Below are 24,419 nucleotides of genomic sequence, written 5' to 3'. Positions count from 1 at the left end.
TGTAATCTTGGTCAGTTGCCCACTGCCCCTTCTATTTTGGACTACGCAAGTTGCATTTTTCCTGGTTGTTTCCTATAAACGAATCGCCGTGGAAGAGTTTTATAACAAAACTGAAGCTGCCATTTAATAAGATACTGCCGGGGGATAGATATTCGTTGAAAAATCATGTTTAAATGGGAAAGGCTGCTTGTCCGCGTACGCCAGGCCTTCGGTCAGAAAAGAGAAAAAATGTGAACACAATTAGAGGGGGGTGTTATAGCGGTAGAAGCATTAGAACGAAAGTACTTCGCTTTTACTTATTCTACGCATTTTCGGGAGCGGTGGGGAATAGCTTGGACTTCTTTTGGTGGGCGTGTGCTTGCTTCTCGCTTCTTTTCAATGGCGGTGGGGCTTGTTCTTGTGTTCAGATCCGGCCACACACTGCCGGTGTTCAGCTGAGCAGGCGCGGCGCTCTCTCCTTCTCCTCCCGGGCCGCCGCGAGACACCGGCAGCCGCCTCCCTACAGCTCCAGGCGGCACGACCCGGGGTGAGTGACCACGCTGGGCAGAGGGTGGGAACACAGAGGGTTTGTGTGGCAGCGCCGTGGGTGCGGTACAGGCACCCCCGGTAACACGCATGGCAAAGAAAGATGCGCACTTGTCGCTGCTTGTGCTGCACATGCAGGCATCGGGGAATTGTGGACAGCAGTGAGCCGCACGTGTAGTTGCACGCAGGCTGCCACTGAAGGACATGTCACCTGTTGACTTCAGAGGACGCTCGCAACTGCAAGGGTCATTCTGCTCTTCATACATGTGGACTCCAGGGAGGGGCAGGTCTGCCCCGGGAGCGGATGTGCCGGCTCGGGCTCGGAGTTGCGCGGGTCATTACTTTGTGAAGACCCCATGCAACCCCCCTCCTTCCCCCATTGAGCTTTCACTACTGAGAAACACTTGTCTCTTGGGACATAAAGGGCTTTCACTGATGACACGTGGAATTTCCTTGTGTAACGTCACGCTGTCCGTGGTCTTGGTATATAGAAAAGTACACCGGTGGTTCTCCGAATTTCTCGATCACAGGCTTCCTAGGGGGGATACCTGGCTGGTAGTGTCTTAAGAGCAGGGCACTTGGTTCAAAGTATGAGGAGTCGTAACGGCCATGGACTCTGTTCCAAGGGGATGTAGGCGATAGTAACCGGGTACATCACCTCGAGCACTTATTTCATGTTCCCAGTGAATGGTATTTCCTTCTTAAGGGTCAAACTGACAAACCTTCTATTGGAATGTCCCCCCCCTTTCAGCAATCGTCTTTATTTTCTGGAATTTGTATTTTTAGAATCGTGAAAAGATGTTTGCCCTACACCACAGCTATACTAGATGTGATGTTATACGCGACCGCCGCAGACCTACGGCCCATTAGAGCACCATTTATTGTTTATTGACCAGAACAAAAAGTAGTTGTTGCCTGCTATATATCAAGGCGCACTGGCCTAACAGGGATTCCGGGGTGGCCCAAAGAATGTCCTTATTCTGATGTACACTTGTCGGTCCAGCCAGTGTCTACATCGTTAAATGTTGATGTTTTCGTTTAACACGTATTCTATTGTTTCTGTATTGTGACTAGGGTGCGTGTGCTAGTTTTCTGTGCTGTCTGCGAAATAGTTGTGTCTGGATGGGGCCCTCGGTCCAGGCAGCTGCGGATGCTGCGTTATTGTTATTCATTTGGACCAATCGGGGTTAACAACACTGCCGGAGCCCTGCTCACGCGTTCTCATCGGTGCCTGGATCTAGTTTCCCGTGGGTCGCAGCCGGTCGCTCACCCCTTTCTGTTTTGTTTTTATTAATCTGTGTTTTGTAAACACGGATGCTGAGAAGGGGCGGTGCACAGTGGGCTGCAGCATCACAGTCATGTGCTTCGTCTTGTTTTGGGGAATTACAGCATGGCTGCGCGCTCCGTCATGCTTACGCATCCACGTAGCAAGGCTAAAAACATGACCAATGTATTTATTATCTAATGTCCGTCCGAGTACAGGAGCATCCAACCTGCCTGTGAAGAAGGTAGCCGAGGTTATGGTTCCTCGTTGTGCGCTTTGTTTTCCCACACAGCTTCTTTGGCGTTTAATAGAGATATACGTGTTGATATTGCTTGGAGCCCATCTGTATTCCTTTCGCGCACTTTGGCAGATATATTTTTGGGTTGGAGTGGTGTGCATTGTTGGGGGTACCGAGACAACTTTAATTTTTGTACTTGCTGTAAATTAATATCAAACATTATTCCGTGATTGCTTGACATGTTGCTTCCGTGCACCTTTGTCAATGAGTAGCAATTTCAGGGCTTTAAGTGTGATGGAAACGGGGGGTTCTCTCAAAGGGGCGTGGTCGATGTAATTAGGGTGTGGCTTAAAACACGGAAATTAAAAATCTGTGCCTTTGGCAATTTGCTGCTTCTGTCATTGTATCCAGCTATATCATACAACACGTACCATTACACATCTAACAAGCCAGGACTATTGGCTTTGCCAATGGTTGTTAGTTGCATAAGATTATTAAGCTACAACTATGGCTTCGTTGCATAGAATATTGAAAAGGCCGCAGTTCTGAAATGATGAGGCAGAAAGAAATATATTGTTTCTCTTTGAAGTGGCATAAAATCAGTGAAGGGTGGTAATGCTGCAGAGCTAAGATTTTTTTCCACCCTGAAGAGGTGAAGGCAAAAATGTAGCCCAATAGCGACCCATCTCCGCATCTGATTTTTAGAACTGCCGGTGCTGAGCACCTACAGAACCTGGGCTACTTAAAGACCTGAGCAATTGTATAAACTGAGTAGTATACTTTATGATAATTATAAAGATTCGTCGCATGGTGCTGGTTGATGCAACAGGCCTTAATACTTAGCTCGTTGAAGATGTCATCACATGTATTCATAAGCTGATGAATGGATTATTGTGCTTTGCAACCAGGTTCTTTCCGGTCTTGTTACCACTGAGGTACCATGCGCCTGAAACCATTGTCCACAAATTTGATAACCAAGTTAGTTCCTTTTGTACTCTAGATTCTCCAGGAATCATTTGGCTGGGAATTCAGAGATTTGTACCCTTTCCTCTGTCGTATGTATAATGGGACCCATGGTAAATGCATCCCTGGCACTAACTCAGTAAGAAATTCCTACCCACTGTGTTTTTGCTCCCTATGTGCCTCATTGCTATTTAAATCTGTCTTATTTTATATTTTTGGGGGCTTTATTTGATCCCGACCGAGACCAGGAAGACTGTCACCCAGGCACTCGTCACCAGCCGACTGGACTACGGAAACGCCCTCTACGCCGGAACCACAGCCAAGCTACAGAAAAGACTCCAGCGCATCCAGAACACCTCCGCCCGACTCATCCTGGATGTCCCCCGACGCAGCCACATCTCCAGCCACCTGAGGAACCTGCACTGGCTCCCAGTCGACAAGAGGATCACGTTCCGGCTCTTCACCCACGCACACAAGTCTCTCCACGACCTGGGCCCCAAGTACCTCAACGACCGCCTGACCTTCTACACGCCCACCCGCCAGCTACGGTCCACCAGCCTCGCCCTCGCAGCCGTACCACGCATCCGAAGAGCCACCGCCGGAGGAAGATCCTTCTCTTACCTGGCTGCCAAGACTTGGAACTCTCTCCCCATCCACCTTCGGCTGACCCAGGACCATCTCGGCTTCAGGAAACAACTCAAGACCTGGCTGTTCGAGCAGTAGCATACCCCTCCCCCCAAGCGCCTTGAGACCCTCCTGGGTGAGTAGTGCGCTATACAAATGGCATGATTGATTGATTGATTGAACATGCTAACTTTTTTCAAATCTCCATTGCTTTACCCATTGTTTAGTTTGTCAAAGTATAGGGTCTAGATTTAGATGTTTTTTGTTCACGTTGTGCCCTTTTGAGACTGAAGGTGGGCACTTAGGTGTTCATGATGTAGAGAACTCGTCGCAGATCTGAATGTTGAATGGTTGGTCGTTCACAAAATATCTATTGACTGGAGTCACAGAATTGCCAGGTATTTTAACTGCTTACTTGAATATTTTTTTCCTTGTATCTACTAGGTTGTTTTGATAAGTGCAGAACAAAAACATTAAATTCTGAGTGTCTAAGACCATAGGTTGATTTAGTTTCCCTTGTTTCAAGGGAAAATTGACGCTGCCAACTATTGACCATCATGGTAGGTATTTCTTTAAAAAATAAAATGTCAGTCACCTCATACAAATGGCAAGCTTCTTCATTAACTTCCTCTTCATCATGGCCTAGTTGTTGGTGCATTGATGTCTTCTGACGAAGGACTAATGGTTGCTTTTGTAGATGGGCACTCTTGATAGACTTATGCTACTCATCAGTAACCTGACTTTACCATACAAAAGACACACAAATTATGAAAGGAATGCAGAACAAATCAAACATTCACCCTGAGTCTAGAGACCTGGGTTAAATCCATCATTCTTTTGCTCACCATGCCACCCAGTTTAGACCCAGCCATGTGCAAATACATCTTGACCTTGCTTCTCATGGGAACAATCTAGCCTGAACTCCTAAGCCTGGACCTGAAACAAGGGTCCTGGGCCTGGTTTCAGGGCATTACCCCATATAAGCCAGGCTAACTTGAATCCAGTGGCTTAGTGAGCCCACTTTCTTTCTGGAACTGTGACCATCAAACTGATCTTTTAGTCGCAACTCGACCGATGAGACAACTTCTTACCCGGAACCCTATCTCTACAACAAGTGTTATCCACTATGAGTGAAAGCTGAAGGTCTTAGTACTTCAATAGCTGTCTTTCAGATTCCATCTTTAATAATGGAGATATTATATTCAAATCCAGTTTAAGACAGAATGCATTTCTCACAATGTATTCCTCAACTCCACTATCTCATACCTGTTTGGAACATGAAAATCTCTGGAGCTTCTAGAAGATCAAGAATCACTTTGTCGTTCCTGGTCAAACCTCTGACCTTCAAGCAAGAATGCTGAATGAGACAAGAATTATAGTAAGCAAGGCTTTGTAACTCCCTCCCACCGGCCTTTCACAAACACTCTTGTCTATTCACATTAAAAAGGGAACTCTGACTCCTTGTAGTAGAACGTATATTGTATAAATCGCGCGACGGTCCGCGCAAAAAAGTTTGAAGAGTTTGTTAAATTTTAGGCTTTTTATACAATGTTTTTTTTGTTGTTTTTTTTGTTTTACTGTTGTAAGGGGGTGTAGTGGAACGTATATTGTATACATCGCGCGATGTATATCCACTGTGCATCCTCGCGCATTCAGCGCGATACTCTTATGTATTGTTTCAAATGTATTACTCTCGCATGGAGGGTTCGTCCTACAGGATTCTTGGTTGACTGGTAGTCACCGTTGGGCTTCCTGTGGATCGGACGCTTCATGTGTCGGGTGGAGTTATTTCTACATTAAACTTGATCTACATGCTGATTGAGTTTCTCTTCATTCTTTTCGAATTTAACACTCCTCCTTTAGGAAAGACACTTTGTTTAAAGTGGGGATCGTTGATCGCACCTCCAATGTTTACCTGACCTCTCTTTCCTGATAAGTGTATGCCTGGTGATGTCTGAGGTTCGATTCTGTACCAACAGCTGAAGAGATTGGTCATCAATCTAATTTCCTCGGAGCTTGTTTCTGCCCAATTTTTTTGGGGGGAAAACGGATTTTATTGATTGCACATATGGTGCAGCACTCCGGAGATGACTGCAAATCAATTATACAGCATCTATTGATTGGCAATATATGAATCATAGAATAATATCAAAAAACAGTTCTACCCCCCCACCCGGATCCCACCCAGTTTCTGCCCAATTTTAACAAGACAAACCCATCTACATTGCTTTACACTTGTTACATGTGTGTCAGATTTTCTGTATCCTTGTCTGCTGCTGTGAGGCAGCAGTGCTGCATGGTCTCCGTTTTTATGTTTTTGTTCTTCATATAAGTGTTGTATTCATCAACGTAGAGCTATTCCCATCCAATGCTTATGGGGGGGGTCACCTTTTGCAAACGCATAATAGACACTCTGAACTCATGTCAGTCATACTTAATATGTTCATGATTTGATAATTGTTCTCCTCAGACTTAGGCCTTCATTAAGGTTAGTTGTATTTCACCAGAGCATTTACTTCGGGTGGAATTCTGCTGCTTGTTATAATAAGTGGCTGGTGTCTGAATATCTAATTACTGGTTGTGAAAGTTCTGGACCTGATAATTCCAGGCCTGGAGGCACAGGTCCCAGTTTCACTAGGTGCAGATGTGCACCCTGTGAAAGCACTACAGGGGCTGAAGTGCAGGAGCACACACACTCTACATAAAAGCCACACGGTGGGTGTGAGGACAAACTCCGGACATGTTCACAACCCAGGGGCAGACAGGGATCCAACCCATCTTTTCTGAACTTCCCTCCCCAAGGAAGAACAGCATAATGCTAGTGCCAGACTCTGTAGCTTTGTGACCCCCCCGCCCCCTCCTGTCCCTTCTAGCCAAGAGGTCAGAGCAGGGGAAATAGACCACCACCCCCGGCACTGCCATGTCATGGCCTGATTTACACCCCCCAACGAGCCCCACCAGTCCGCCTGCTCACTTCTTCCTTATGCCGTGAGCATTTAAAAAACATAATCACATTTTCCGTTGGAACACAGCGAAAATCACATTTAGAAGGACCTGCTATCCCTGGTCCACATGAACATTCCCCTTTCCAGGAACACAACTCCTAATAGCTGTAATTTTGGTGTGGGATAATGATTGGAATTCTAGATTTCGGCCTTAAGTATTGCATCACCAAATTCTGCCAATCTGATACAAACGTTTTTAGGGCTCGCCTGGCGTTGGAGCGCGAAGCGCTCCCGCCAGCGAGTTCTATAGTCACCTTCCTCCCTGCCAAGGGAGTGTGAGCTGTGAACGAGCAGCTCTAGACCTGTGAACGAGCCGATTGTCGTATGGGCGCGAGCCGATTCAGGTCTGTGAACGCGCTTCTAGCTTTGCAGGGCCGCCACTAGCAGGAGCCGCGGGGAACGTCAACGTGCACGCTCACGGCGTCACGCTCATGCCCTCCCGCGTCTCTTAGGCTGTTCTCCGCTCCAGGCCGACTTGTTTGAGGATGACGCCGCGCCTGAACTGCATCCGCCTGTCCCACGGTCTCCGAGCAGGTGGATTTGGGGGTGCACCCACATATTCAGTATGTGATGCCCCAGCTCGCCACGGTGGAGGAGGCCGCAGACGCAGTCCCGCCGGCACAGGGTAAGTGATCTCAGCCGTCGGGTCTCCATCAGGGGCTGCTTCTCTGAGCTGGAGGGGGGGGGAGGGGGGCTTGTTATTATTATTGCATCAAGGGCCATTATTTCCCCATGAAGTCTCGTGCATGTTCTGTGTATAGTATTCCTTTGTGGTAATTTAACTGTGCTGTATTTTCGAAAGTGTTCACGAGTTATGGAAAGAGCGACCGTTTTCAGATTTATAAAAATGCAGAGTCTAATACATTTTTCCTGACTTCTTGTTTTTAATGGATGCACTCGCAAGTCCATTTGTTTCATACTGCACTTCTGGCACAGTCACGGCCAATCCCGTATCTTTAGAAAAGTGTGAGAATCCACACTGAAGTTAAGGGTGGACGGTGGGCGCTCCTGCTGCTAATCTTGCCTCAGACTCACCCCGGGCTGTATCAGCAGGCGGTGATTAGGATGACCCCCAGAAAGGATTAATTATTCACAGAGGAGCTCCCGTTGATTAACCGCTAATCCGCCAGGTAAACTCGGAGTGTAAGCACCGTGGTTTGGAACGTAGTTTTTCGAGAAAAAGCAAAAAGTATAACTTTTCCACCGCTTCACCCACCAGCTTCCAGGCAGCTCTTAGCTAGACTTGGCATGTACGGACTAATAATAAAATGAACACGAGTATCGATTAAGTACTGTAAAAGGTGGTTTGAATTGGTCCAATAAAATGTGTAAGCCGCCCGCCTAATCTCCTTTATCCGATCTAAAAAAATAACAACGGAATCCCATTGCACAAATTAATAAGTAAATGGACGCAAATGTTTTACATGGCACCAAAGAAACCGAATGAATGGTGTTAAGGGACTATAAACCCAGCATGTTCCAATCCAATTAAATATATATATAGCGGCAAAACGGAGTAAGGCTTCCGACCACTGTACGAGAAAAGGAGCACTTCCGTATACAGAAATGCACGATTTTCCACACCCTATATTAATACACTATGACTCTTCATGCTTTGCAAAGTTCCATCAGAATATCGTTCCAGAAACTGCATATGATTAGGGCAAAACCTGTTAATTCGAGGGTGGTGAGGGTACTGCTCCTGGCTACGCGTGCCATGTAGGCTGGTTGGGGAAGCGACTGCCATTTCGCCATTTCTGCCTCCTGGCTGCTATTCTTTTTATTGGACTAATTGAAAATAAAATACCCAGATGTTACCATGCATAATCTTTCCGAATGACATTCTTCAGGTGGCCGTGCAGGTGCAGTCAAGTTCTAGGCGGAAGAAGCAAAGATCCCGGGTGGGGGGCAAGAGGCGGATGGGGTGATAGAGGTGTGCGCCATACAGAATGAGGTACTTACCTTGACAAATTGAGCCCTAGATCAGCAAATTGAGGCTTGGCTCCACAAATTGAGGCATATTTTAGGCGAGTGCCCCTCTGAGCATGAAATACGCTGGAGTACAGGAATGAGCACGGCAGCATTTGGGGGAAGGTGGGTACGGGCCTCCAGTGACGGCCCGCAGTGGGAGTCGGTGGAGCGGGGGTGGGACAGGGTGGTAGGGTAGTGCAGTCGGGCATATGACGTCCACGAGTAAAGTAAGTAAATAAATAAATACAACTATTTACCTTGCGTTTGCTGCATTGCCAACTCAGCGATGCAGTGAGCGCAAGGTAAATAGTTTATTTATTTACTTACTTTACTCATGGACGTCGTATGTGCGACTCCGCTACCCACCCCCTCCCCCGCTCCGCAGCACTCCCACTGCAAGCCGCCACTGACGGGCCTATGTAGATGTTTACATGAGGGGGATGGGCACCAAGGAAGTGGACCATGATAGAATGCCGTACATCATATTCACACCTCACTGTCATCATTCACAGGTGAATTACTCCCACAGCACAGTGCACTAGAAGGGAGTGCTGGCCCACATTGAAAAAAAACAAAGATGTGTGAGCGCTGGCCCCGGCTTGAAAACATGGCTGTAAAGCTTTCTTTTTAAGAATTTCCCCCCTGTGCCGCCCCATCCCATCCCTCCCTTCACTGGCTTTTACTTTTCTGTGCTTCAGCTCCTATTGCTGTCATTTAAGTTCCCTGTGCCATACACAATCCCCACGAACACTACCTCCCACCCATTGCTGCCTGCTAATTTTAGAGGTACAGCACCATTGCCGCTGTTTCCCGTTTATTTTAAAAACACGTTCCATTGGCAGTACGGATCGGCACTTGTAATTTTGTTTTGGAGGGACCCTTACTGAATATCCGCAGCAGTTGTTTCCCTGAAGCAGCAGTGGCCTAATTTTTATTTTCGGGTTTGTCAAACCAGTAATCTGTTCGAAATGTGTTGCAGATATAATTTCCGGAGTGGCTGCAGCTGCTGGCTTACGTTTTCGTTTTACAATTGCAGAGGAAAAGTTTATGACTCCACAGCTGAATGGTGTGATGCTGCTGGGAGTTGTCAGACTCAGCTTGCTAGGTCTGTCGCGTTAGTGGGTAGGTGACGGACGTAAAGTAGTAGTAAAATGTTGCAGCTAAGCTGCATTTACCAGTGCTTTTCTCATAGGATCCTATCTGATGACCATAGTGCTATTCTGTACGGGTCGGAGTCTATAATATTTGAAAATCCTTGCATGCATGTGCGGACTCGAGATTTCCGATCCCCAACACGAAATCCATGCATAAATAACAAGCATTAACAAGCATTTGCAATGCAATAGGGCTCGTTATTTTTATGTCTTTTCATTCCCTTTTACAATTTCTCTTCAGCCCCCTCATGCTCCATTTTTATTCCTTTCCTTCTTTTTGCCTTCCTGTCCCCTCCCTTCTTCTCCAACTAACACCTCATATTTCTCTATTTTCTCTCCTCCTCTCACATTCTGCCTTCCACTCACTTCTGTTGTTCTCTGTCTCTCTTACTAACGTCACTTTACACCCATTTACATGCTCCCCTCTCTCCTTCGTTCGCCGTGTCGCTGCATTTTCTTCTTTATCCCTTCGTCTCATTCTATCGCCCTCACTCTATCTATCGCCCGCCCTCTATCTATCGACCACCCTCTGTCTATCTTTCGCCCGCCCTCTATCAATCTATCGCCCTCCCTTTATCTATCGCCCTCCCTCTATCTATCGCCCTCCCTCTATCTATCGCACTCACTCTGTCTATCTATCTATCGCCCTCACTCTATCTATCGCACTCACTCTATCTATCGCACTCACTCTATCTATCCATCGCCCTCACTATCTATCTATCTATCGCACCACCACAGCATCACTCAGCACCACCACAGCATCACTCGGGGGCACCACAACATCACTATGCGCTACCACAGGATCACTGAATACCACAGCATCACTCCGCACCACCACAGCATCAATCTGTGCAACCATTCAACAACAACTGCTTCAAATATGTTCTCTCAATGTTTCTAGCTTTATTACAGATGTCACAAAAAAGATGTTAATATTTCACTTCTGTTCTTGGATTCTAGTCACAATAACATACAATTAACATAATCTTCACAAAAGTAATTTACAAAAGTTTAAGCTATTGCCATTATAAATTACAATAACTTTTATTTAAGTATTCATTATTAAAAAAAATTAAAAGCCATTGTTATTTGTAATATCAATACATCTAAGTCACGTAAATACAAAACATGTTGCTTTACAAATAGTATAGGTGTCACATTTGCAAAAGTTAAAGTATTGGCATTGTAAATAACAAAGCTATTAATTTTGCTATTTTCAAAACCAACACATAAATAAAAAATTGGTCATTTACAATACCAATAGCTCAAACTTTCCTAATGCGAGACCTATTGCATTGAAAATGCTTGTTATCTTTGGCTTGTTCTTTGCAAGGCTAACCTAGTAGTCTTCCATCTCTGTTGCTGGGTTTTCCACAGCATTTTCAGGAGCCGGGTCAACAGAAATGCTTTAGTGAAGATTAGTGATAGTGGTGGTATTAGAACAATAAGATGCTTTTTTTGTAAAGGGTGGTAATAACCCTTTAAGGGGAGAGGAGTTGGCCTAATGGCTAGGGCTGTCGCCCTCGAATCTGGGGAACTGTGTTCGAGTCTCAGGAATGACAGCTGAACATCCTGTGATTCTGGGCAAATCACTTAAATCTCCCTAACAAAAATGAATGTGTCCTCATGTAATGCAACTGGTGCTATGTAAAGCGCTCTGATACCCGATTTGGGTCAAGTTTGTGCTATATAAAACTCAGTTTAAAAAAAAAAAAATCCCACCCTTTTTGGCTACCCATGAATGCAACCACAATGTTTACCCAGACTAGTGCTGGTCAGAGCTGCCATCGTGCCTTTGTGGCTGACAGATAAGTAATCTTCCGCAACTCTGTTTAGTAACACAGAAGTGACTTGCTGCTGCATCTGTGAAACTCTATACGGTTGTGAAAACTTAACGAAATAATTGGTGCGATGTGTGAGTCATTAATTGTGTGGGAGAGTGTTGCACAAGAACTGGCAAGTTCGCACAGAGGGGGTTTGGCTACTGGTGTCATTGTATGAGGTGTGGTGCATGTCCTAAGATGTATTATCTTTCATAATAGATGATGGGAGTGACACTCTTGAATCTACCCAACTTAAGGGGTGCTCTGACTGTATTGTGGTTTAAAAAGTATCTTTTATTGCTTCACTTCATTACCAAATTTTTTTTTTTGCAGTTACTTTTTTTTAAATAAAATGCCTACTATTCTGGTGATTTCCTTTCTTTTTGTGATGGTTATAGTCCAAGAGGAGCCTATAGTGAGGGTGGACTAATTTGGGATATCTGAACATGCATAGTTAATCTGAACTTAATTTCAATCACATGAATATAAACTCCTGAATTTTGCCTATTAAATCTAACATACTGTTTGACTAAGATAGGTTATGCAGACTAGTCAGTGCTTTTAAATTGAACCTTGTTTGATAGTTGAGAGCTGGAAGAAAGGGGTAAAATAAGAATATACCACCATTTGTTTTTTTTTTGGTCTCGCCTAGCGTTGCTGCGCACATGCATAGCTCGCTCGGCGAGATTTATTGTTAATGAGGAGTTTGAGAAAAGGGCTTTAAGCCCCGTTCCTTATTTCCATTGGCTGGCGTCACCGTTTATGGTAAACAGTGCCTTGCCATTGGAAATAAGGACGCCCTTTGGCCTCCAAGCTGGACTCGGTGGCCTGCTTTGCTGCTGTCACAAAGCAGTTTCTTATCTTTATGGGGCCATGTGTTTCGAATTAGAAACACATTGCCCCATAAAGACAAGAGATCCCCATACTCCGGCTGCAGCGCAGTCCTCTTTCACTTTAGGGATCGTGCTTTTTAGATGCTGTCGCCTCGGGCACCTCAACCAGAGAACGCGTTTTTCAACAAAAGGAAGTGGCTGAAGACATGCTTGGAAACTCCATTGTCCAAGTAAAGTTCTTTCTAAACTCTAAAAGGATCGCACAGCGTGTTCTGACTTATGTAGAAAAACAAACCCTCCCACAGTGAGAGGCTTATTGTTTGACGTTGCACAGATCTCAATAAACAAACAGCATAGCCAAACAAGAAGAAGCTGATATCCTATCTCATTAGTACATCGACGGTATTTTCTAAAGAGTGGGCTTCTGTACAATAATATTCCTCACAAAACATACAAAGTATTACATTTCTATAGCTCGGATAGAGAGAGAGCGAGTCAACCCAGCCAGCGCCTCTCTGGAGAAAACATAAAATAAATCTCGAGTGCTTGTAAAAGGGCCTTCGTGCACTGGAGCAGTGCTATGAAGGTATGCGCGTGTATGTGTGCAGCAGTGGTGTGCACACATGCCTGCCTCTCCCTCTGTATACGCCCTCGGGTGTGTGCATTTCTCTGCATGTTTCTGTCTGGGTGTGTGCGTGCATTTTTCTAGGTGTGTTTTGTGTGCACCAATGTATAAATATGTTTTGTGTGCTCTAACTGCGTGTGTGCACGTGTCTGCTTGTGAGCGGTCCATCGTCTTCTGGGTGTTTGTGTGCCTTTGTGGGCGGGTGGGTCAGTGAGTGTGTGTTTTTGTGGCTGCGTGCGTTTGTGCGTTCATGCGTGTGCCTGCACACATCCCGGTCTCTGAACCAGGAAGCAGCATTTCATCTCTCAGCAGCCAGTGTGAAATTATGGGATGCCTCATTTAGAAACAGACGTTCATGGGGCACAGCTTGCAGTGCCAGGTACGTGCCCCCGCCCAGTAAGTACACAGACGCCTCTGGTGCCAGCAGCTTCAGGGCACAGGGGAGTGCCTGGGTCACATGCGACACAGATGCCAGGGCTCACAAAAAAGCCAACCCTACGCCGGTTCCAGGGACTCCTTGCACGAGAAGCCACCAGTGCACAGCGGTGGCACACGCAGTACTGCTGAGTGGTGCTAAACGTGGGCAGAAAGGGTCAAATCTGGACAGAGAGACCCCCATTTCACTGCATGTGCTTGATGGCACGTCAGCCTGTGCTGTGTGCCTTGAAGCACAGAGCACACAGGGGGCACAGCTGGTCTGGAAACACCAGTGCAATACCGGTCCAGTATCTCGAGCAGGGGGTTCAAAAAGTCTCTCACTGAACCGACGGCCCATTACACCTCCATGAGAGTCTCAGTGCTGCAACCTCTGCTGAGCATCACACCCAAGCACCACCGTGACTCGCTACAGTACCAGTGCGTCACTTCCGCTGAATGTCAAAGAGGGTCTCACTGCTGCAACCTGTGTTAAGCACAAATACTACACGTGTTTACATCTAATATTCATAGGTACTGATGTGTTTTCAGTATTGTACGTTATGAACTCCTTTTACGAAAAAAAATAACATTTTAATAAATGTCTGACATGATTTTAACATGCCTCTTGCTTCTTTAGACATGACACTCTCATGGTAGATGTAGTAATCATGGGTAGATATTGTTCAACGTGTGGTCTCCTTGACTGCATAGCTTTTACAAAACCTCAAATAAGCAAAGCTGAATATTATACAGGGATTCTTTAAAACCTAGTGTCAATGTCTTTAATATATGTGTTGCTTTAAAAACACACATAAATAAAAGGCATTACAATGCCAATAGCTTAAAATCTCCCAATTGCGAGACCTATTGCATTGCAAATGCTTGTTATAGATTCTGAAAAGGAGGAGGAGGTTTGAGCAGTGGAAGGCAATGGTGCAAATACGGGGAAGAGACGGAAGCAGAGGAGGAGCATGAGATAAAAGGAGCACTAAGTCGATGATTTGAAAGAGTCTATGCTGAAATGGGTAAATGTGTCCAAGTTGAACATACAAAAATATATAGACTTATTATAAGCTTCGTACCTTCTTCAAGAGGGCCACAAACACTACAACACAGCTACAATTCAACTTGTACTGGAGAGTTATGTAGGTTTTGACGGACGACAGGCAGTAGAGGAGATGAGGATTTGAATGAATAAAGAAGTGTTTGTGGATATTGCAAAGGATGAATCGCCATCATCCTACAGAAGGAAGCATGTTGGTGATCGATTCAGAATGAAGGCAAGTTTCAGGAGTGCTCAGAAAAGAAGGAAACATAGCAGCAAATTCTTAGAGGCAGGGAAAGTCTAATTCAGAGGGATGGAGAAAAAAGGGGGACAGGTGATCAAAATCTTACATTTAAACTGAGACATGATAAAAGTGTTAACTTATGCAAAGTGTGTTGGACTATTAGTAGGCGTGTTTGAAACATGTAATCAACTGACCAAGCCTGTTAAGATGAAAGGTTGTTGAACTGTGTAAATAGAGGATTAACATGGACTCACGGGTGTGCTCAGTGCTCCCTAATTGATGGGCGAAGCCCGTTTTAGATTTCAAAGCTAATGACCTGGGTGTTGGGTAAATTTATGCAAGGTGGTACCCTTTTCCTATTGATGTTTGCGCTGTTGTGTAGATTGTAATGTGTCAAGCCTCCCTCATTTGTGTTAGTCTGTTTCATCAGTCATTTCAATTGATTGGACACAACAGAACAAATCTTCGGAGCCATAGTCTGCTCTCACCAGGTCTCCACCCTCAGAGGTACTGCTCTGCCTATGTGAATCTGAACTAGCTCTGCAGTAGTGAAAATGCGTTACTCTCTGGTGATTTTAATTGGTGGCTTCTGTCAAGTTATCAGAGCGTATGCCAGGTACCGCACAAACTACAGTCTCCTTCAGGTGGTGCTGGCTGAGTATGTTTCTGTCTTGCTGTCCCCAGATCAAGAATATACAGGGGCTTAGCTTACTCAATGTGGTTCGTGGGATGTGAATCTCAAATTTCCCAACTGAAAAAGCTGTGGTCTACAGATTGTAAGGGTGAGATGACCAATGTTCGGTATGGACTGCTTCCATAAGGAGAAGGGTGAATACTCATTACAATTAGGAGGGCCTCTGTCTAGATTAGTTAGGAGAGCTTCTGTCTAGAGTGGCACAATGGGCAAAAAATAATGGGCTGGAATGCTACCCTGAGCGATTCGAGTATTTACAAGCATCCATCCCATTACCTCTTGGGTGATTGCCAGTGGTATGCATGGAAACCTGAGAATGACTCCACATTCCAATCCTGCTACTGCAAATGCTGGTGGATTCAAAAAAGCAGTAAACTTGCACCCATTCAAGGAGAACTTCTATGGGTGCAGATTTACAGTTTTCTTTTCATTTGGGGGATAAACCAGTAACTATATACACTTACAATTCCACTCCAAAGAAAATGAACAAGTTAAAAGCTCCTAGCCAAATGAGAACAACAAGAAAACTGAACACGGACATGGAAAAATCAACTCTGGATGCTAGTCCCATCACCAAGCCAAGAACACATTTGGAGGGTGTCGCACCCCTCTAGAACTACTCGTCTGCGCCCCTTGGGTATGGTAGTTCTTCCTGTTGACTCATGACTGTGGTCATGGTCAACACAACGGCCCGAGTCCCTGCCCTGGGATCACTTACTTGAAATGTACTTTCACTGCATGATCTCCTCTTTGTCCCTGCTATGAGGACCTTGATGGTGGTTTTCAAATTGGTGCATGCTGTCGGGGCTCTATGTTTCCAGTCCTAGCCTTTTCCAAATTATTTTATCAAGTGACTGATGGCCACATGTACTACACCAAGGTGCAATTCGAGGTGGGGGTACCTGCAAATTAATAGTATGAGCTGATCAAGAGCCGAGCCAAGGGTCTGGCTTGGTTTGAGTCCAAGCATGACCCAAGCTATAAAATGTTTGGCATGAATATTGTGCAACAAACATAATGTAAAAATATGATACAGTATCTTAAATTTTTTTTAAAGTGCATTCCTTTAACATGTGGAAGCGTTTCACCCTAGTGCATCAGATTATATCACTTTCATTGACAAATATTCAGTGTACTGCTTTTTTCTTCAATCATTCTCTGAAACTGTCCAGGTGTGTGGAGTTCTCTCCAGTTATTTATTTACCCTATACTTTCGCAGAGCTTTTATGATTACTGTCTCTGTCATGTAGAATTAACTCATTGTCCTGCGTTTTTTCCCTGGGCTTTATATTTTTCTTAAATGTTATTTGAGCTTTTAGTTTTTCTTATCCATAATCATCGAAGAATTTACGTGCCCTAAATATAATCAAACAATGTCTCTGGTGTTTGATCTTCTCTCCCTTTTTCTGAAAGTGCATTGGTATGGGAGATTAGAGCCAAATAATTGCTTGTTATGCATGTCATAAATGGAGAATTGTCTGTACACACTTAGTCTTTCGTTCCAAGTGAACATTTTATAATTATAATGTATAAAGTTGTCGTTTCTCCAACTTTTCGGAGGTCTGCGTGCGATATGAAAATGCATGCATAACACTGCAGATACAATTTCCAGGAGAATCGACATTCCACACTATTTGTTTATGAATTTCTCTATTATTCGATGTATGCTGCACGTTTTTTTCACCGATGCTTGCAAATTGAAAACCATAAATTGTGTTACTTTCCGTATGGGGACGCGGAGCATTAATTCTCATTTTTCTTATCCCTACTTCTAGTCGGTTTTTAGGGCTCGCCTGGCGTTGGAGCGCGAAGCGCTCCCGCCAGCGAGTTCTATAGTCACCTTCCTCCCTGCCAAGGGAGTGTGAGCTGTGAACGAGCAGCTCTAGACCTGTGAACGAGCCGATTGTCGTATGGGCGCGAGCCGATTCAGGTCTGTGAACGCGCTTCTAGCTTTGCAGGGCCGCCACTAGCAGGAGCCGCGGGGAACGTCAACGTGCACGCTCACGGCGTCACGCTCATGCCCTCCCGCGTCTCTTAGGCTGTTCTCCGCTCCAGGCCGACTTGTTTGAGGATGACGCCGCGCCTGAACTGCATCCGCCTGTCCCACGGTCTCCGAGCAGGTGGATTTGGGGGTGCACCCACATATTCAGTATGTGATGCCCCAGCTCGCCACGGTGGAGGAGGCCGCAGACGCAGTCCCGCCGGCACAGGGTAAGTGATCTCAGCCGTCGGGTCTCCATCAGGGGCTGCTTCTCTGAGCTGGAGGGGGGGGGAGGGGGGCTTGTTATTATTATTGCATCAAGGGCCATTATTTCCCCATGAAGTCTCGTGCATGTTCTGTGTATAGTATTCCTTTGTGGTAATTTAACTGTGCTGTATTTTCAAAAGTGTTCACGAGTTATGGAAAGAGCGACCGTTTTCAGATTTATAAAAATGCAGAGTCTAATACATTTTTCCTGACTTCTTGTTTTTAATGGATGCACTCGCAAGTCCATTTGTTTCATACTGCACTTCTGGCACAGTCACGGCCAATCCCGTATCTTTAGAAAAGTGTGAGAATCCACACTGAAGTTAAGGGTGGACGGTGGGCGCTCCTGCTGCTAATCTTGCCTCAGACTCACCCCGGGCTGTATCAGCAGGCAGTGATTAGGATGACCCCCAGAAAGGATTAATTATTCACAGAGGAGCTCCCGTTGATTAACCGCTAATCCGCCAGGTAAACTCGGAGTGTAAGCACCGTGGTTTGGAACGTAGTTTTTCGAGAAAAAGCAAAAAGTATAACTTTCCCACCGCTTCACCCACCAGCTTCCAGTCAGCTCTTAGCTAGACTTGGCATGTACGGACTAATAATAAAATGAACACGAGTATCGATTAAGTACTGTAAAAGGTGGTTTGAATTGGTCCAATAAAATGTGTAAGCCGCCCGCCTAATCTCCTTTATCCGATCTAAAAAAATAACAACGGAATCCCATTGCACAAATTAATAAGTAAATGGACGCAAATGTTTTACATGGCACCAAAGAAACCGAATGAATGGTGTTAAGGGACTATAAACCCAGCATGTTCCAATCCAATTAAATATATATATAGCGGCAAAACGGAGTAAGGCTTCCGACCACTGTACGAGAAAAGGAGCACTTCCGTATACAGAAATGCACGATTTTCCACACCCTATATTAATACACTATGACTCTTCATGCTTTGCAAAGTTCCATCAGAATATCGTTCCAGAAACTGCATATGATTAGGGCAAAACCTGTTAATTCGAGGGTGGTGAGGGTACTGCTCCTGGCTACGCGTGCCATGTAGGCTGGTTGGGGAAGCGACTGCCATTTCGCCATTTCTGCCTCCTGGCTGCTATTCTTTTTATTGGACTAATTGAAAATAAAATACCCAGATGTTACCATGCATAATCTTTCCGAATGACATTCTTCAGGTGGCCGTGCAGGTGCAGTCAAGTTCTAGGCGGAAGAAGCAAAGATCCCGGGTGGGGGGCAAGAGGCGGATGGGGTGATAGAGGTGTGCGCCATACAGAATGAGGTACTTACCTTGACAAATTGAGCCCTAGATCAGCAAATTGAGGCTTGGCTCCACAAATTGAGGCATATTTTAGGCGAGTGCCCCTCTGAGCATGAAATACGCTGGAGTACAGGAATGAGCACGGCAGCATTTGGGGGAAGGTGGGTACGGGCCTCCAGTGACGGCCCGCAGTGGGAGTCGGTGGAGCGGGGGTGGGACAGGGTGGTAGGGTAGTGCAGTCGGGCATATGACGTCCACGAGTAAAGTAAGTAAATAAATAAATACAACTATTTACCTTGCGTTTGCTGCATTGCCAACTCAGCGATGCAGTGAGCGCAAGGTAAATAGTTTATTTATTTACTTACTTTACTCATGGACGTCGTATGTGCGACTCCGCTACCCACCCCCTCCCCCGCTCCGCAGCACTCCCACTGCAAGCCGCCACTGACGGGCCTATGTAGATGTTTACATGAGGGGGATGGGCACCAAGGAAGTGGACCATGATAGAATGCCGTACATCATATTCACACCTCACTGTCATCATTCACAGGTGAATTACTCCCACAGCACAGTGCACTAGAAGGGAGTGCTGGCCCACATTGAAAAAAAACAAAGATGTGTGAGCGCTGGCCCCGGCTTGAAAACATGGCTGTAAAGCTTTCTTTTTAAGAATTTCCCCCCTGTGCCGCCCCATCCCATCCCTCCCTTCACTGGCTTTTACTTTTCTGTGCTTCAGCTCCTATTGCTGTCATTTAAGTTCCCTGTGCCATACACAATCCCCACGAACACTACCTCCCACCCATTGCTGCCTGCTAATTTTAGAGGTACAGCACCATTGCCGCTGTTTCCCGTTTATTTTAAAAACACGTTCCATTGGCAGTACGGATCGGCACTTGTAATTTTGTTTTGGAGGGACCCTTACTGAATATCCGCAGCAGTTGTTTCCCTGAAGCAGCAGTGGCCTAATTTTTATTTTCGGGTTTGTCAAACCAGTAATCTGTTCGAAATGTGTTGCAGATATAATTTCCGGAGTGGCTGCAGCTGCTGGCTTACGTTTTCGTTTTACAATTGCAGAGGAAAAGTTTATGACTCCACAGCTGAATGGTGTGATGCTGCTGGGAGTTGTCAGACTCAGCTTGCTAGGTCTGTCGCGTTAGTGGGTAGGTGACGGACGTAAAGTAGTAGTAAAATGTTGCAGCTAAGCTGCATTTACCAGTGCTTTTCTCATAGGATCCTATCTGATGACCATAGTGCTATTCTGTACGGGTCGGAGTCTATAATATTTGAAAATCCTTGCATGCATGTGCGGACTCGAGATTTCCGATCCCCAACACGAAATCCATGCATAAATAACAAGCATTAACAAGCATTTGCAATGCAATAGGGCTCGTTATTTTTATGTCTTTTCATTCCCTTTTACAATTTCTCTTCAGCCCCCTCATGCTCCATTTTTATTCCTTTCCTTCTTTTTGCCTTCCTGTCCCCTCCCTTCTTCTCCAACTAACACCTCATATTTCTCTATTTTCTCTCCTCCTCTCACATTCTGCCTTCCACTCACTTCTGTTGTTCTCTGTCTCTCTTACTAACGTCACTTTACACCCATTTACATGCTCCCCTCTCTCCTTCGTTCGCCGTGTCGCTGCATTTTCTTCTTTATCCCTTCGTCTCATTCTATCGCCCTCACTCTATCTATCGCCCGCCCTCTATCTATCGACCACCCTCTGTCTATCTTTCGCCCGCCCTCTATCAATCTATCGCCCTCCCTTTATCTATCGCCCTCCCTCTATCTATCGCCCTCCCTCTATCTATCGCACTCACTCTGTCTATCTATCTATCGCCCTCACTCTATCTATCGCACTCACTCTATCTATCGCACTCTCTATCTATCTATCTATCGCACTCACTCTATCTATCCATCGCCCTCACTATCTATCTATCTATCGCACCACCACAGCATCACTCAGCACCACCACAGCATCACTCGGGGGCACCACAACATCACTATGCGCTACCACAGGATCACTGAATACCACAGCATCACTCCGCACCACCACAGCATCAATCTGTGCAACCATTCAACAACAACTGCTTCAAATATGTTCTCTCAATGTTTCTAGCTTTATTACAGATGTCACAAAAAAGATGTTAATATTTCACTTCTGTTCTTGGATTCTAGTCACAATAACATACAATTAACATAATCTTCACAAAAGTAATTTACAAAAGTTTAAGCTATTGCCATTATAAATTACAATAACTTTTATTTAAGTATTCATTATTAAAAAAAATTAAAAGCCATTGTTATTTGTAATATCAATACATCTAAGTCACGTAAATACAAAACATGTTGCTTTACAAATAGTATAGGTGTCACATTTGCAAAAGTTAAAGTATTGGCATTGTAAATAACAAAGCTATTAATTTTGCTATTTTCAAAACCAACACATAAATAAAAAATTGGTCATTTACAATACCAATAGCTCAAACTTTCCTAATGCGAGACCTATTGCATTGAAAATGCTTGTTAATTGTGTTGCTGCTGAATCACTGGTAGACCTATCCTCTACCGAGGTTCAGTTTTTCTTCCTTTCGGGGTTCAGTGTGGCATGGTTTACTGTATAACGTGGTACAGCATGGCGTCATGGTCTTGTTTTGATGTACTAGACTTGGAACCAAAAGAACGGAATACATTTTTCAAAGAAACCCTGAGTCGTCTTTGATTCATGTGCTCTGAAGCAAACGTGGGTTTATCTGGTAGAGAACTCGAGGCTCTATTGCATTTTATTTCATACTGATTAATTGCCGATGACTGGACGTATGTGGTTGATGTTTGCAGGAAATACCTTAATACCCCCAGCACATTAAAACGTTATAATCTGAAAGCTCTTAATCGCTGTATAATCTATGAAATTACGTGTGCTTTGGACCTTTTTATTGTGTGGAAGATGACGGGTCATCTCCTAAAGCCATAATGTTAGTATTGCAGTTGGCAGATTCAAAGGTGGGCCTCTGTCTCCCACTTCACTTTTACAGCCCTATCTCGTTTTGTAAAGTCGTGAAGCCTTGAGCAGGGAATATGTAGTAGCGCAATTGCAGTGGAGCCAGTGACCTCTCTTTGATTGCTGAAGAAGTGTTCTGGTATTTGGTTACCATGGGAGCTTCTCTGTTTTGGACTGTCTAGCACGGTGAAAACGGCATCCACTGAAAGAATGCTTCTTTTGTACAGATTATGTTAAATATGATAGGTCTGAATTTGGTATGGTGACAAGCCAGCAAACGAGGCTCTAGACTTTACTGGTTCATAGAGAAAAGCTATATCATGGGTCTGTTATATTTATTATGAAAAGTTCTGATAAAAGTAGTAGGTCTAAGTAATTTATTGTGAAAAGCTTATGTTAAAGTCAATAGCCATTAATGGGTGAATGGTTTTACATTTCGGTAATGCCAGTAGGCAGGTATTTTCTCACCTGGCTTTCCACAGATTACCTTAGTAGGCAAGGGTTTTGATTACTACCTCTGACAGACCCAGTTTTTTAAAATATCATTCTTTTTAATGTCTTTAATGACAGCGCAGTTGCCTGCAACAGTTTAGTGATCACCATTAAAAGATGTATAAGAAGTAATACTAGGAGAGAAGCTGTGGTTCCGCTCACATGTTTATCCTCTCTACTTGCATTTGATTGGAAAATGTAGGAAAGTCCTCCTTTTCACCCGGTCACCCCAAATTTTGGACAGGTACTGGTGGTTACTGACTTTGAAAATGTCCTAGGCTCTGCTAACCAGGGTCAGTGTTCTGTCCTTAATAGGTACATGGTATTTGATGTAGTTATATTTGTCCAAGCCAACCTACCTGCATGTCCCTCGTATATGGTAGGGCATGTAGGTTTAGAGACCTTAGTGGACCTAATTCACCTAACTTTGCACTGCTGTATTGTCTGATCTCATTTTAAAGCCAACCTGCCATGCAGGCTTGGTTTTTAAAATAAACTGTGTCCAAATTCAACTTTGGAAATACAAGTACTTCCAAAGAGCAAAACTACCTTTTTATAACCCCCTTAAGGTCTGCTCTTGGTGCCCCAAGGGTAGGTTTCCTTGTTATAAAAATCAGGGACATTATACATTTTTTTTATATGCCCTGAAGTGGGAAAAATAGCCAACGTTGTTTTCCCCGTTGTAATGCTGCTAGCTCCATAGGCTAAAAGAGGAGAGTTTATTAAACTTTAATAACGTCTAACTTTTGATTGGGAGTAGATGGCAACATAACTATTCATTTGATATTTGAATTAAGGTCTGATTTTATTAGAAGTATTGCAGGAAAGTAGTTTTAGAGCTTACTATCCTTCTTACTATCCTTAAGTTACCTAAAACAGCCCGGTAGCAGCGTCTTCTGATTGTCCAAGCTGCTCCCTGAGAAGATGTGAAGAGTCCTGGGGATGAAACCATACAGACAATTGGTGGGAGGAGGTTTGATTCCTGGAGAAGCCAGGGACAGGAAAGGGCTGGAGAGATAAATGTAACTTAAAGGTAGAAGAACAAATGTCACAGGACTCAGGCCAGCCCCCACTTCCTTGATCCCCAGCCAGTTGGGAGCCCCTAATTAGATTAGGAGTGGGGCTGGAAGGGGAGTGTAGGGAAAAGTTAGCCACAGCTGTGGGTTGGGTTAGCTAGACCTGCAGTCCAAGGAGCGAATTTCTCCATTTTGATATTTGGAAAATGTCTGTAAGCACTATTTTCTTTAGTAAGTTTCTCCTACTGCATGTATGAAATACTTTCCTGCAACGTTCAGTGCGACATGCATCCAGCCTGGGACAATAGCGGTCCGTTCTTTGAAATTAAATAGGTCTAGCATTTACAATAATTTGAGCTATTGGCAACTTAAATAACAATGCCTTTTATTTATGTGTTAATTATCAAAATAGATAAATAAAAGGCATTGTCATGTACAAACCGCTTAAACTCTCGCAAATATGAGACTGCATTGCAAATGCTTGTATTTTTATTCTCGTTCCTGTTCCCAGTACTCCACAGATAAGATTCTGCCCATGTGAATGCAAGGTAAACGGCATGCTTGTGAGGTTGAGGGTGTAGTATTTTGATACCAGACCTATTTGTGTTAAAGGCGCTTTCTTCAATGCCAAACAGCTGTGTTTCTGAAGCTTGTCAATGTAATGGTAGGATGAACACTATCACATGTAATTATTTTGTTCTGTTTGTAAAGTTCCAGAAAAACCTGTTCTGCAGAAGTTCCACATTTCGTTATTGCTCCATTCATATTAATGGATACTTGATACGCTGCACAGATTCTGTCGGACCCTAGCATATTTGCTACCATTTGGAGGCATCTTTTGAAATGACACGACCATTACAGTTCTTGCCTAATCAGATGTGTTTAGGTCTGGCCTAGACATTGCTTTAGTTGTCTCATTAGCTTCATGTTTTCCTAATAAAAAAAACAAAACAAAAAAACCCACTCAA

At 44.5% G+C, this 24,419-nt stretch overlaps 1 protein-coding gene across 1 annotated transcript in view; it reads left to right on the top strand.

Annotated features, from left to right (window-relative positions):
• The first annotated feature begins 405 nt into the window (after nucleotides 1-405).
• Nucleotides 406-24,419, top strand: part of ACSL3 (acyl-CoA synthetase long chain family member 3) — a 725,290-nt gene continuing 701,276 nt past the window's right edge. The window contains exon 1 of the mRNA XM_078665968.1: nucleotides 406-526. The gene's annotated coding sequence lies outside the window, so the exon portion shown is untranslated. The remainder of the gene's footprint in view (nucleotides 527-24,419) is intronic.

This window comes from Lissotriton helveticus, chromosome 11, assembly GCF_964261635.1.
Source record: "Lissotriton helveticus chromosome 11, aLisHel1.1, whole genome shotgun sequence".
In the NCBI taxonomy this organism is placed as follows: Eukaryota; Metazoa; Chordata; class Amphibia; order Caudata; family Salamandridae; genus Lissotriton; species Lissotriton helveticus.
The sequence above is the reverse complement of the archived record's forward strand: the minus strand, read 5'-3'. Positions and strand labels throughout refer to the sequence as shown.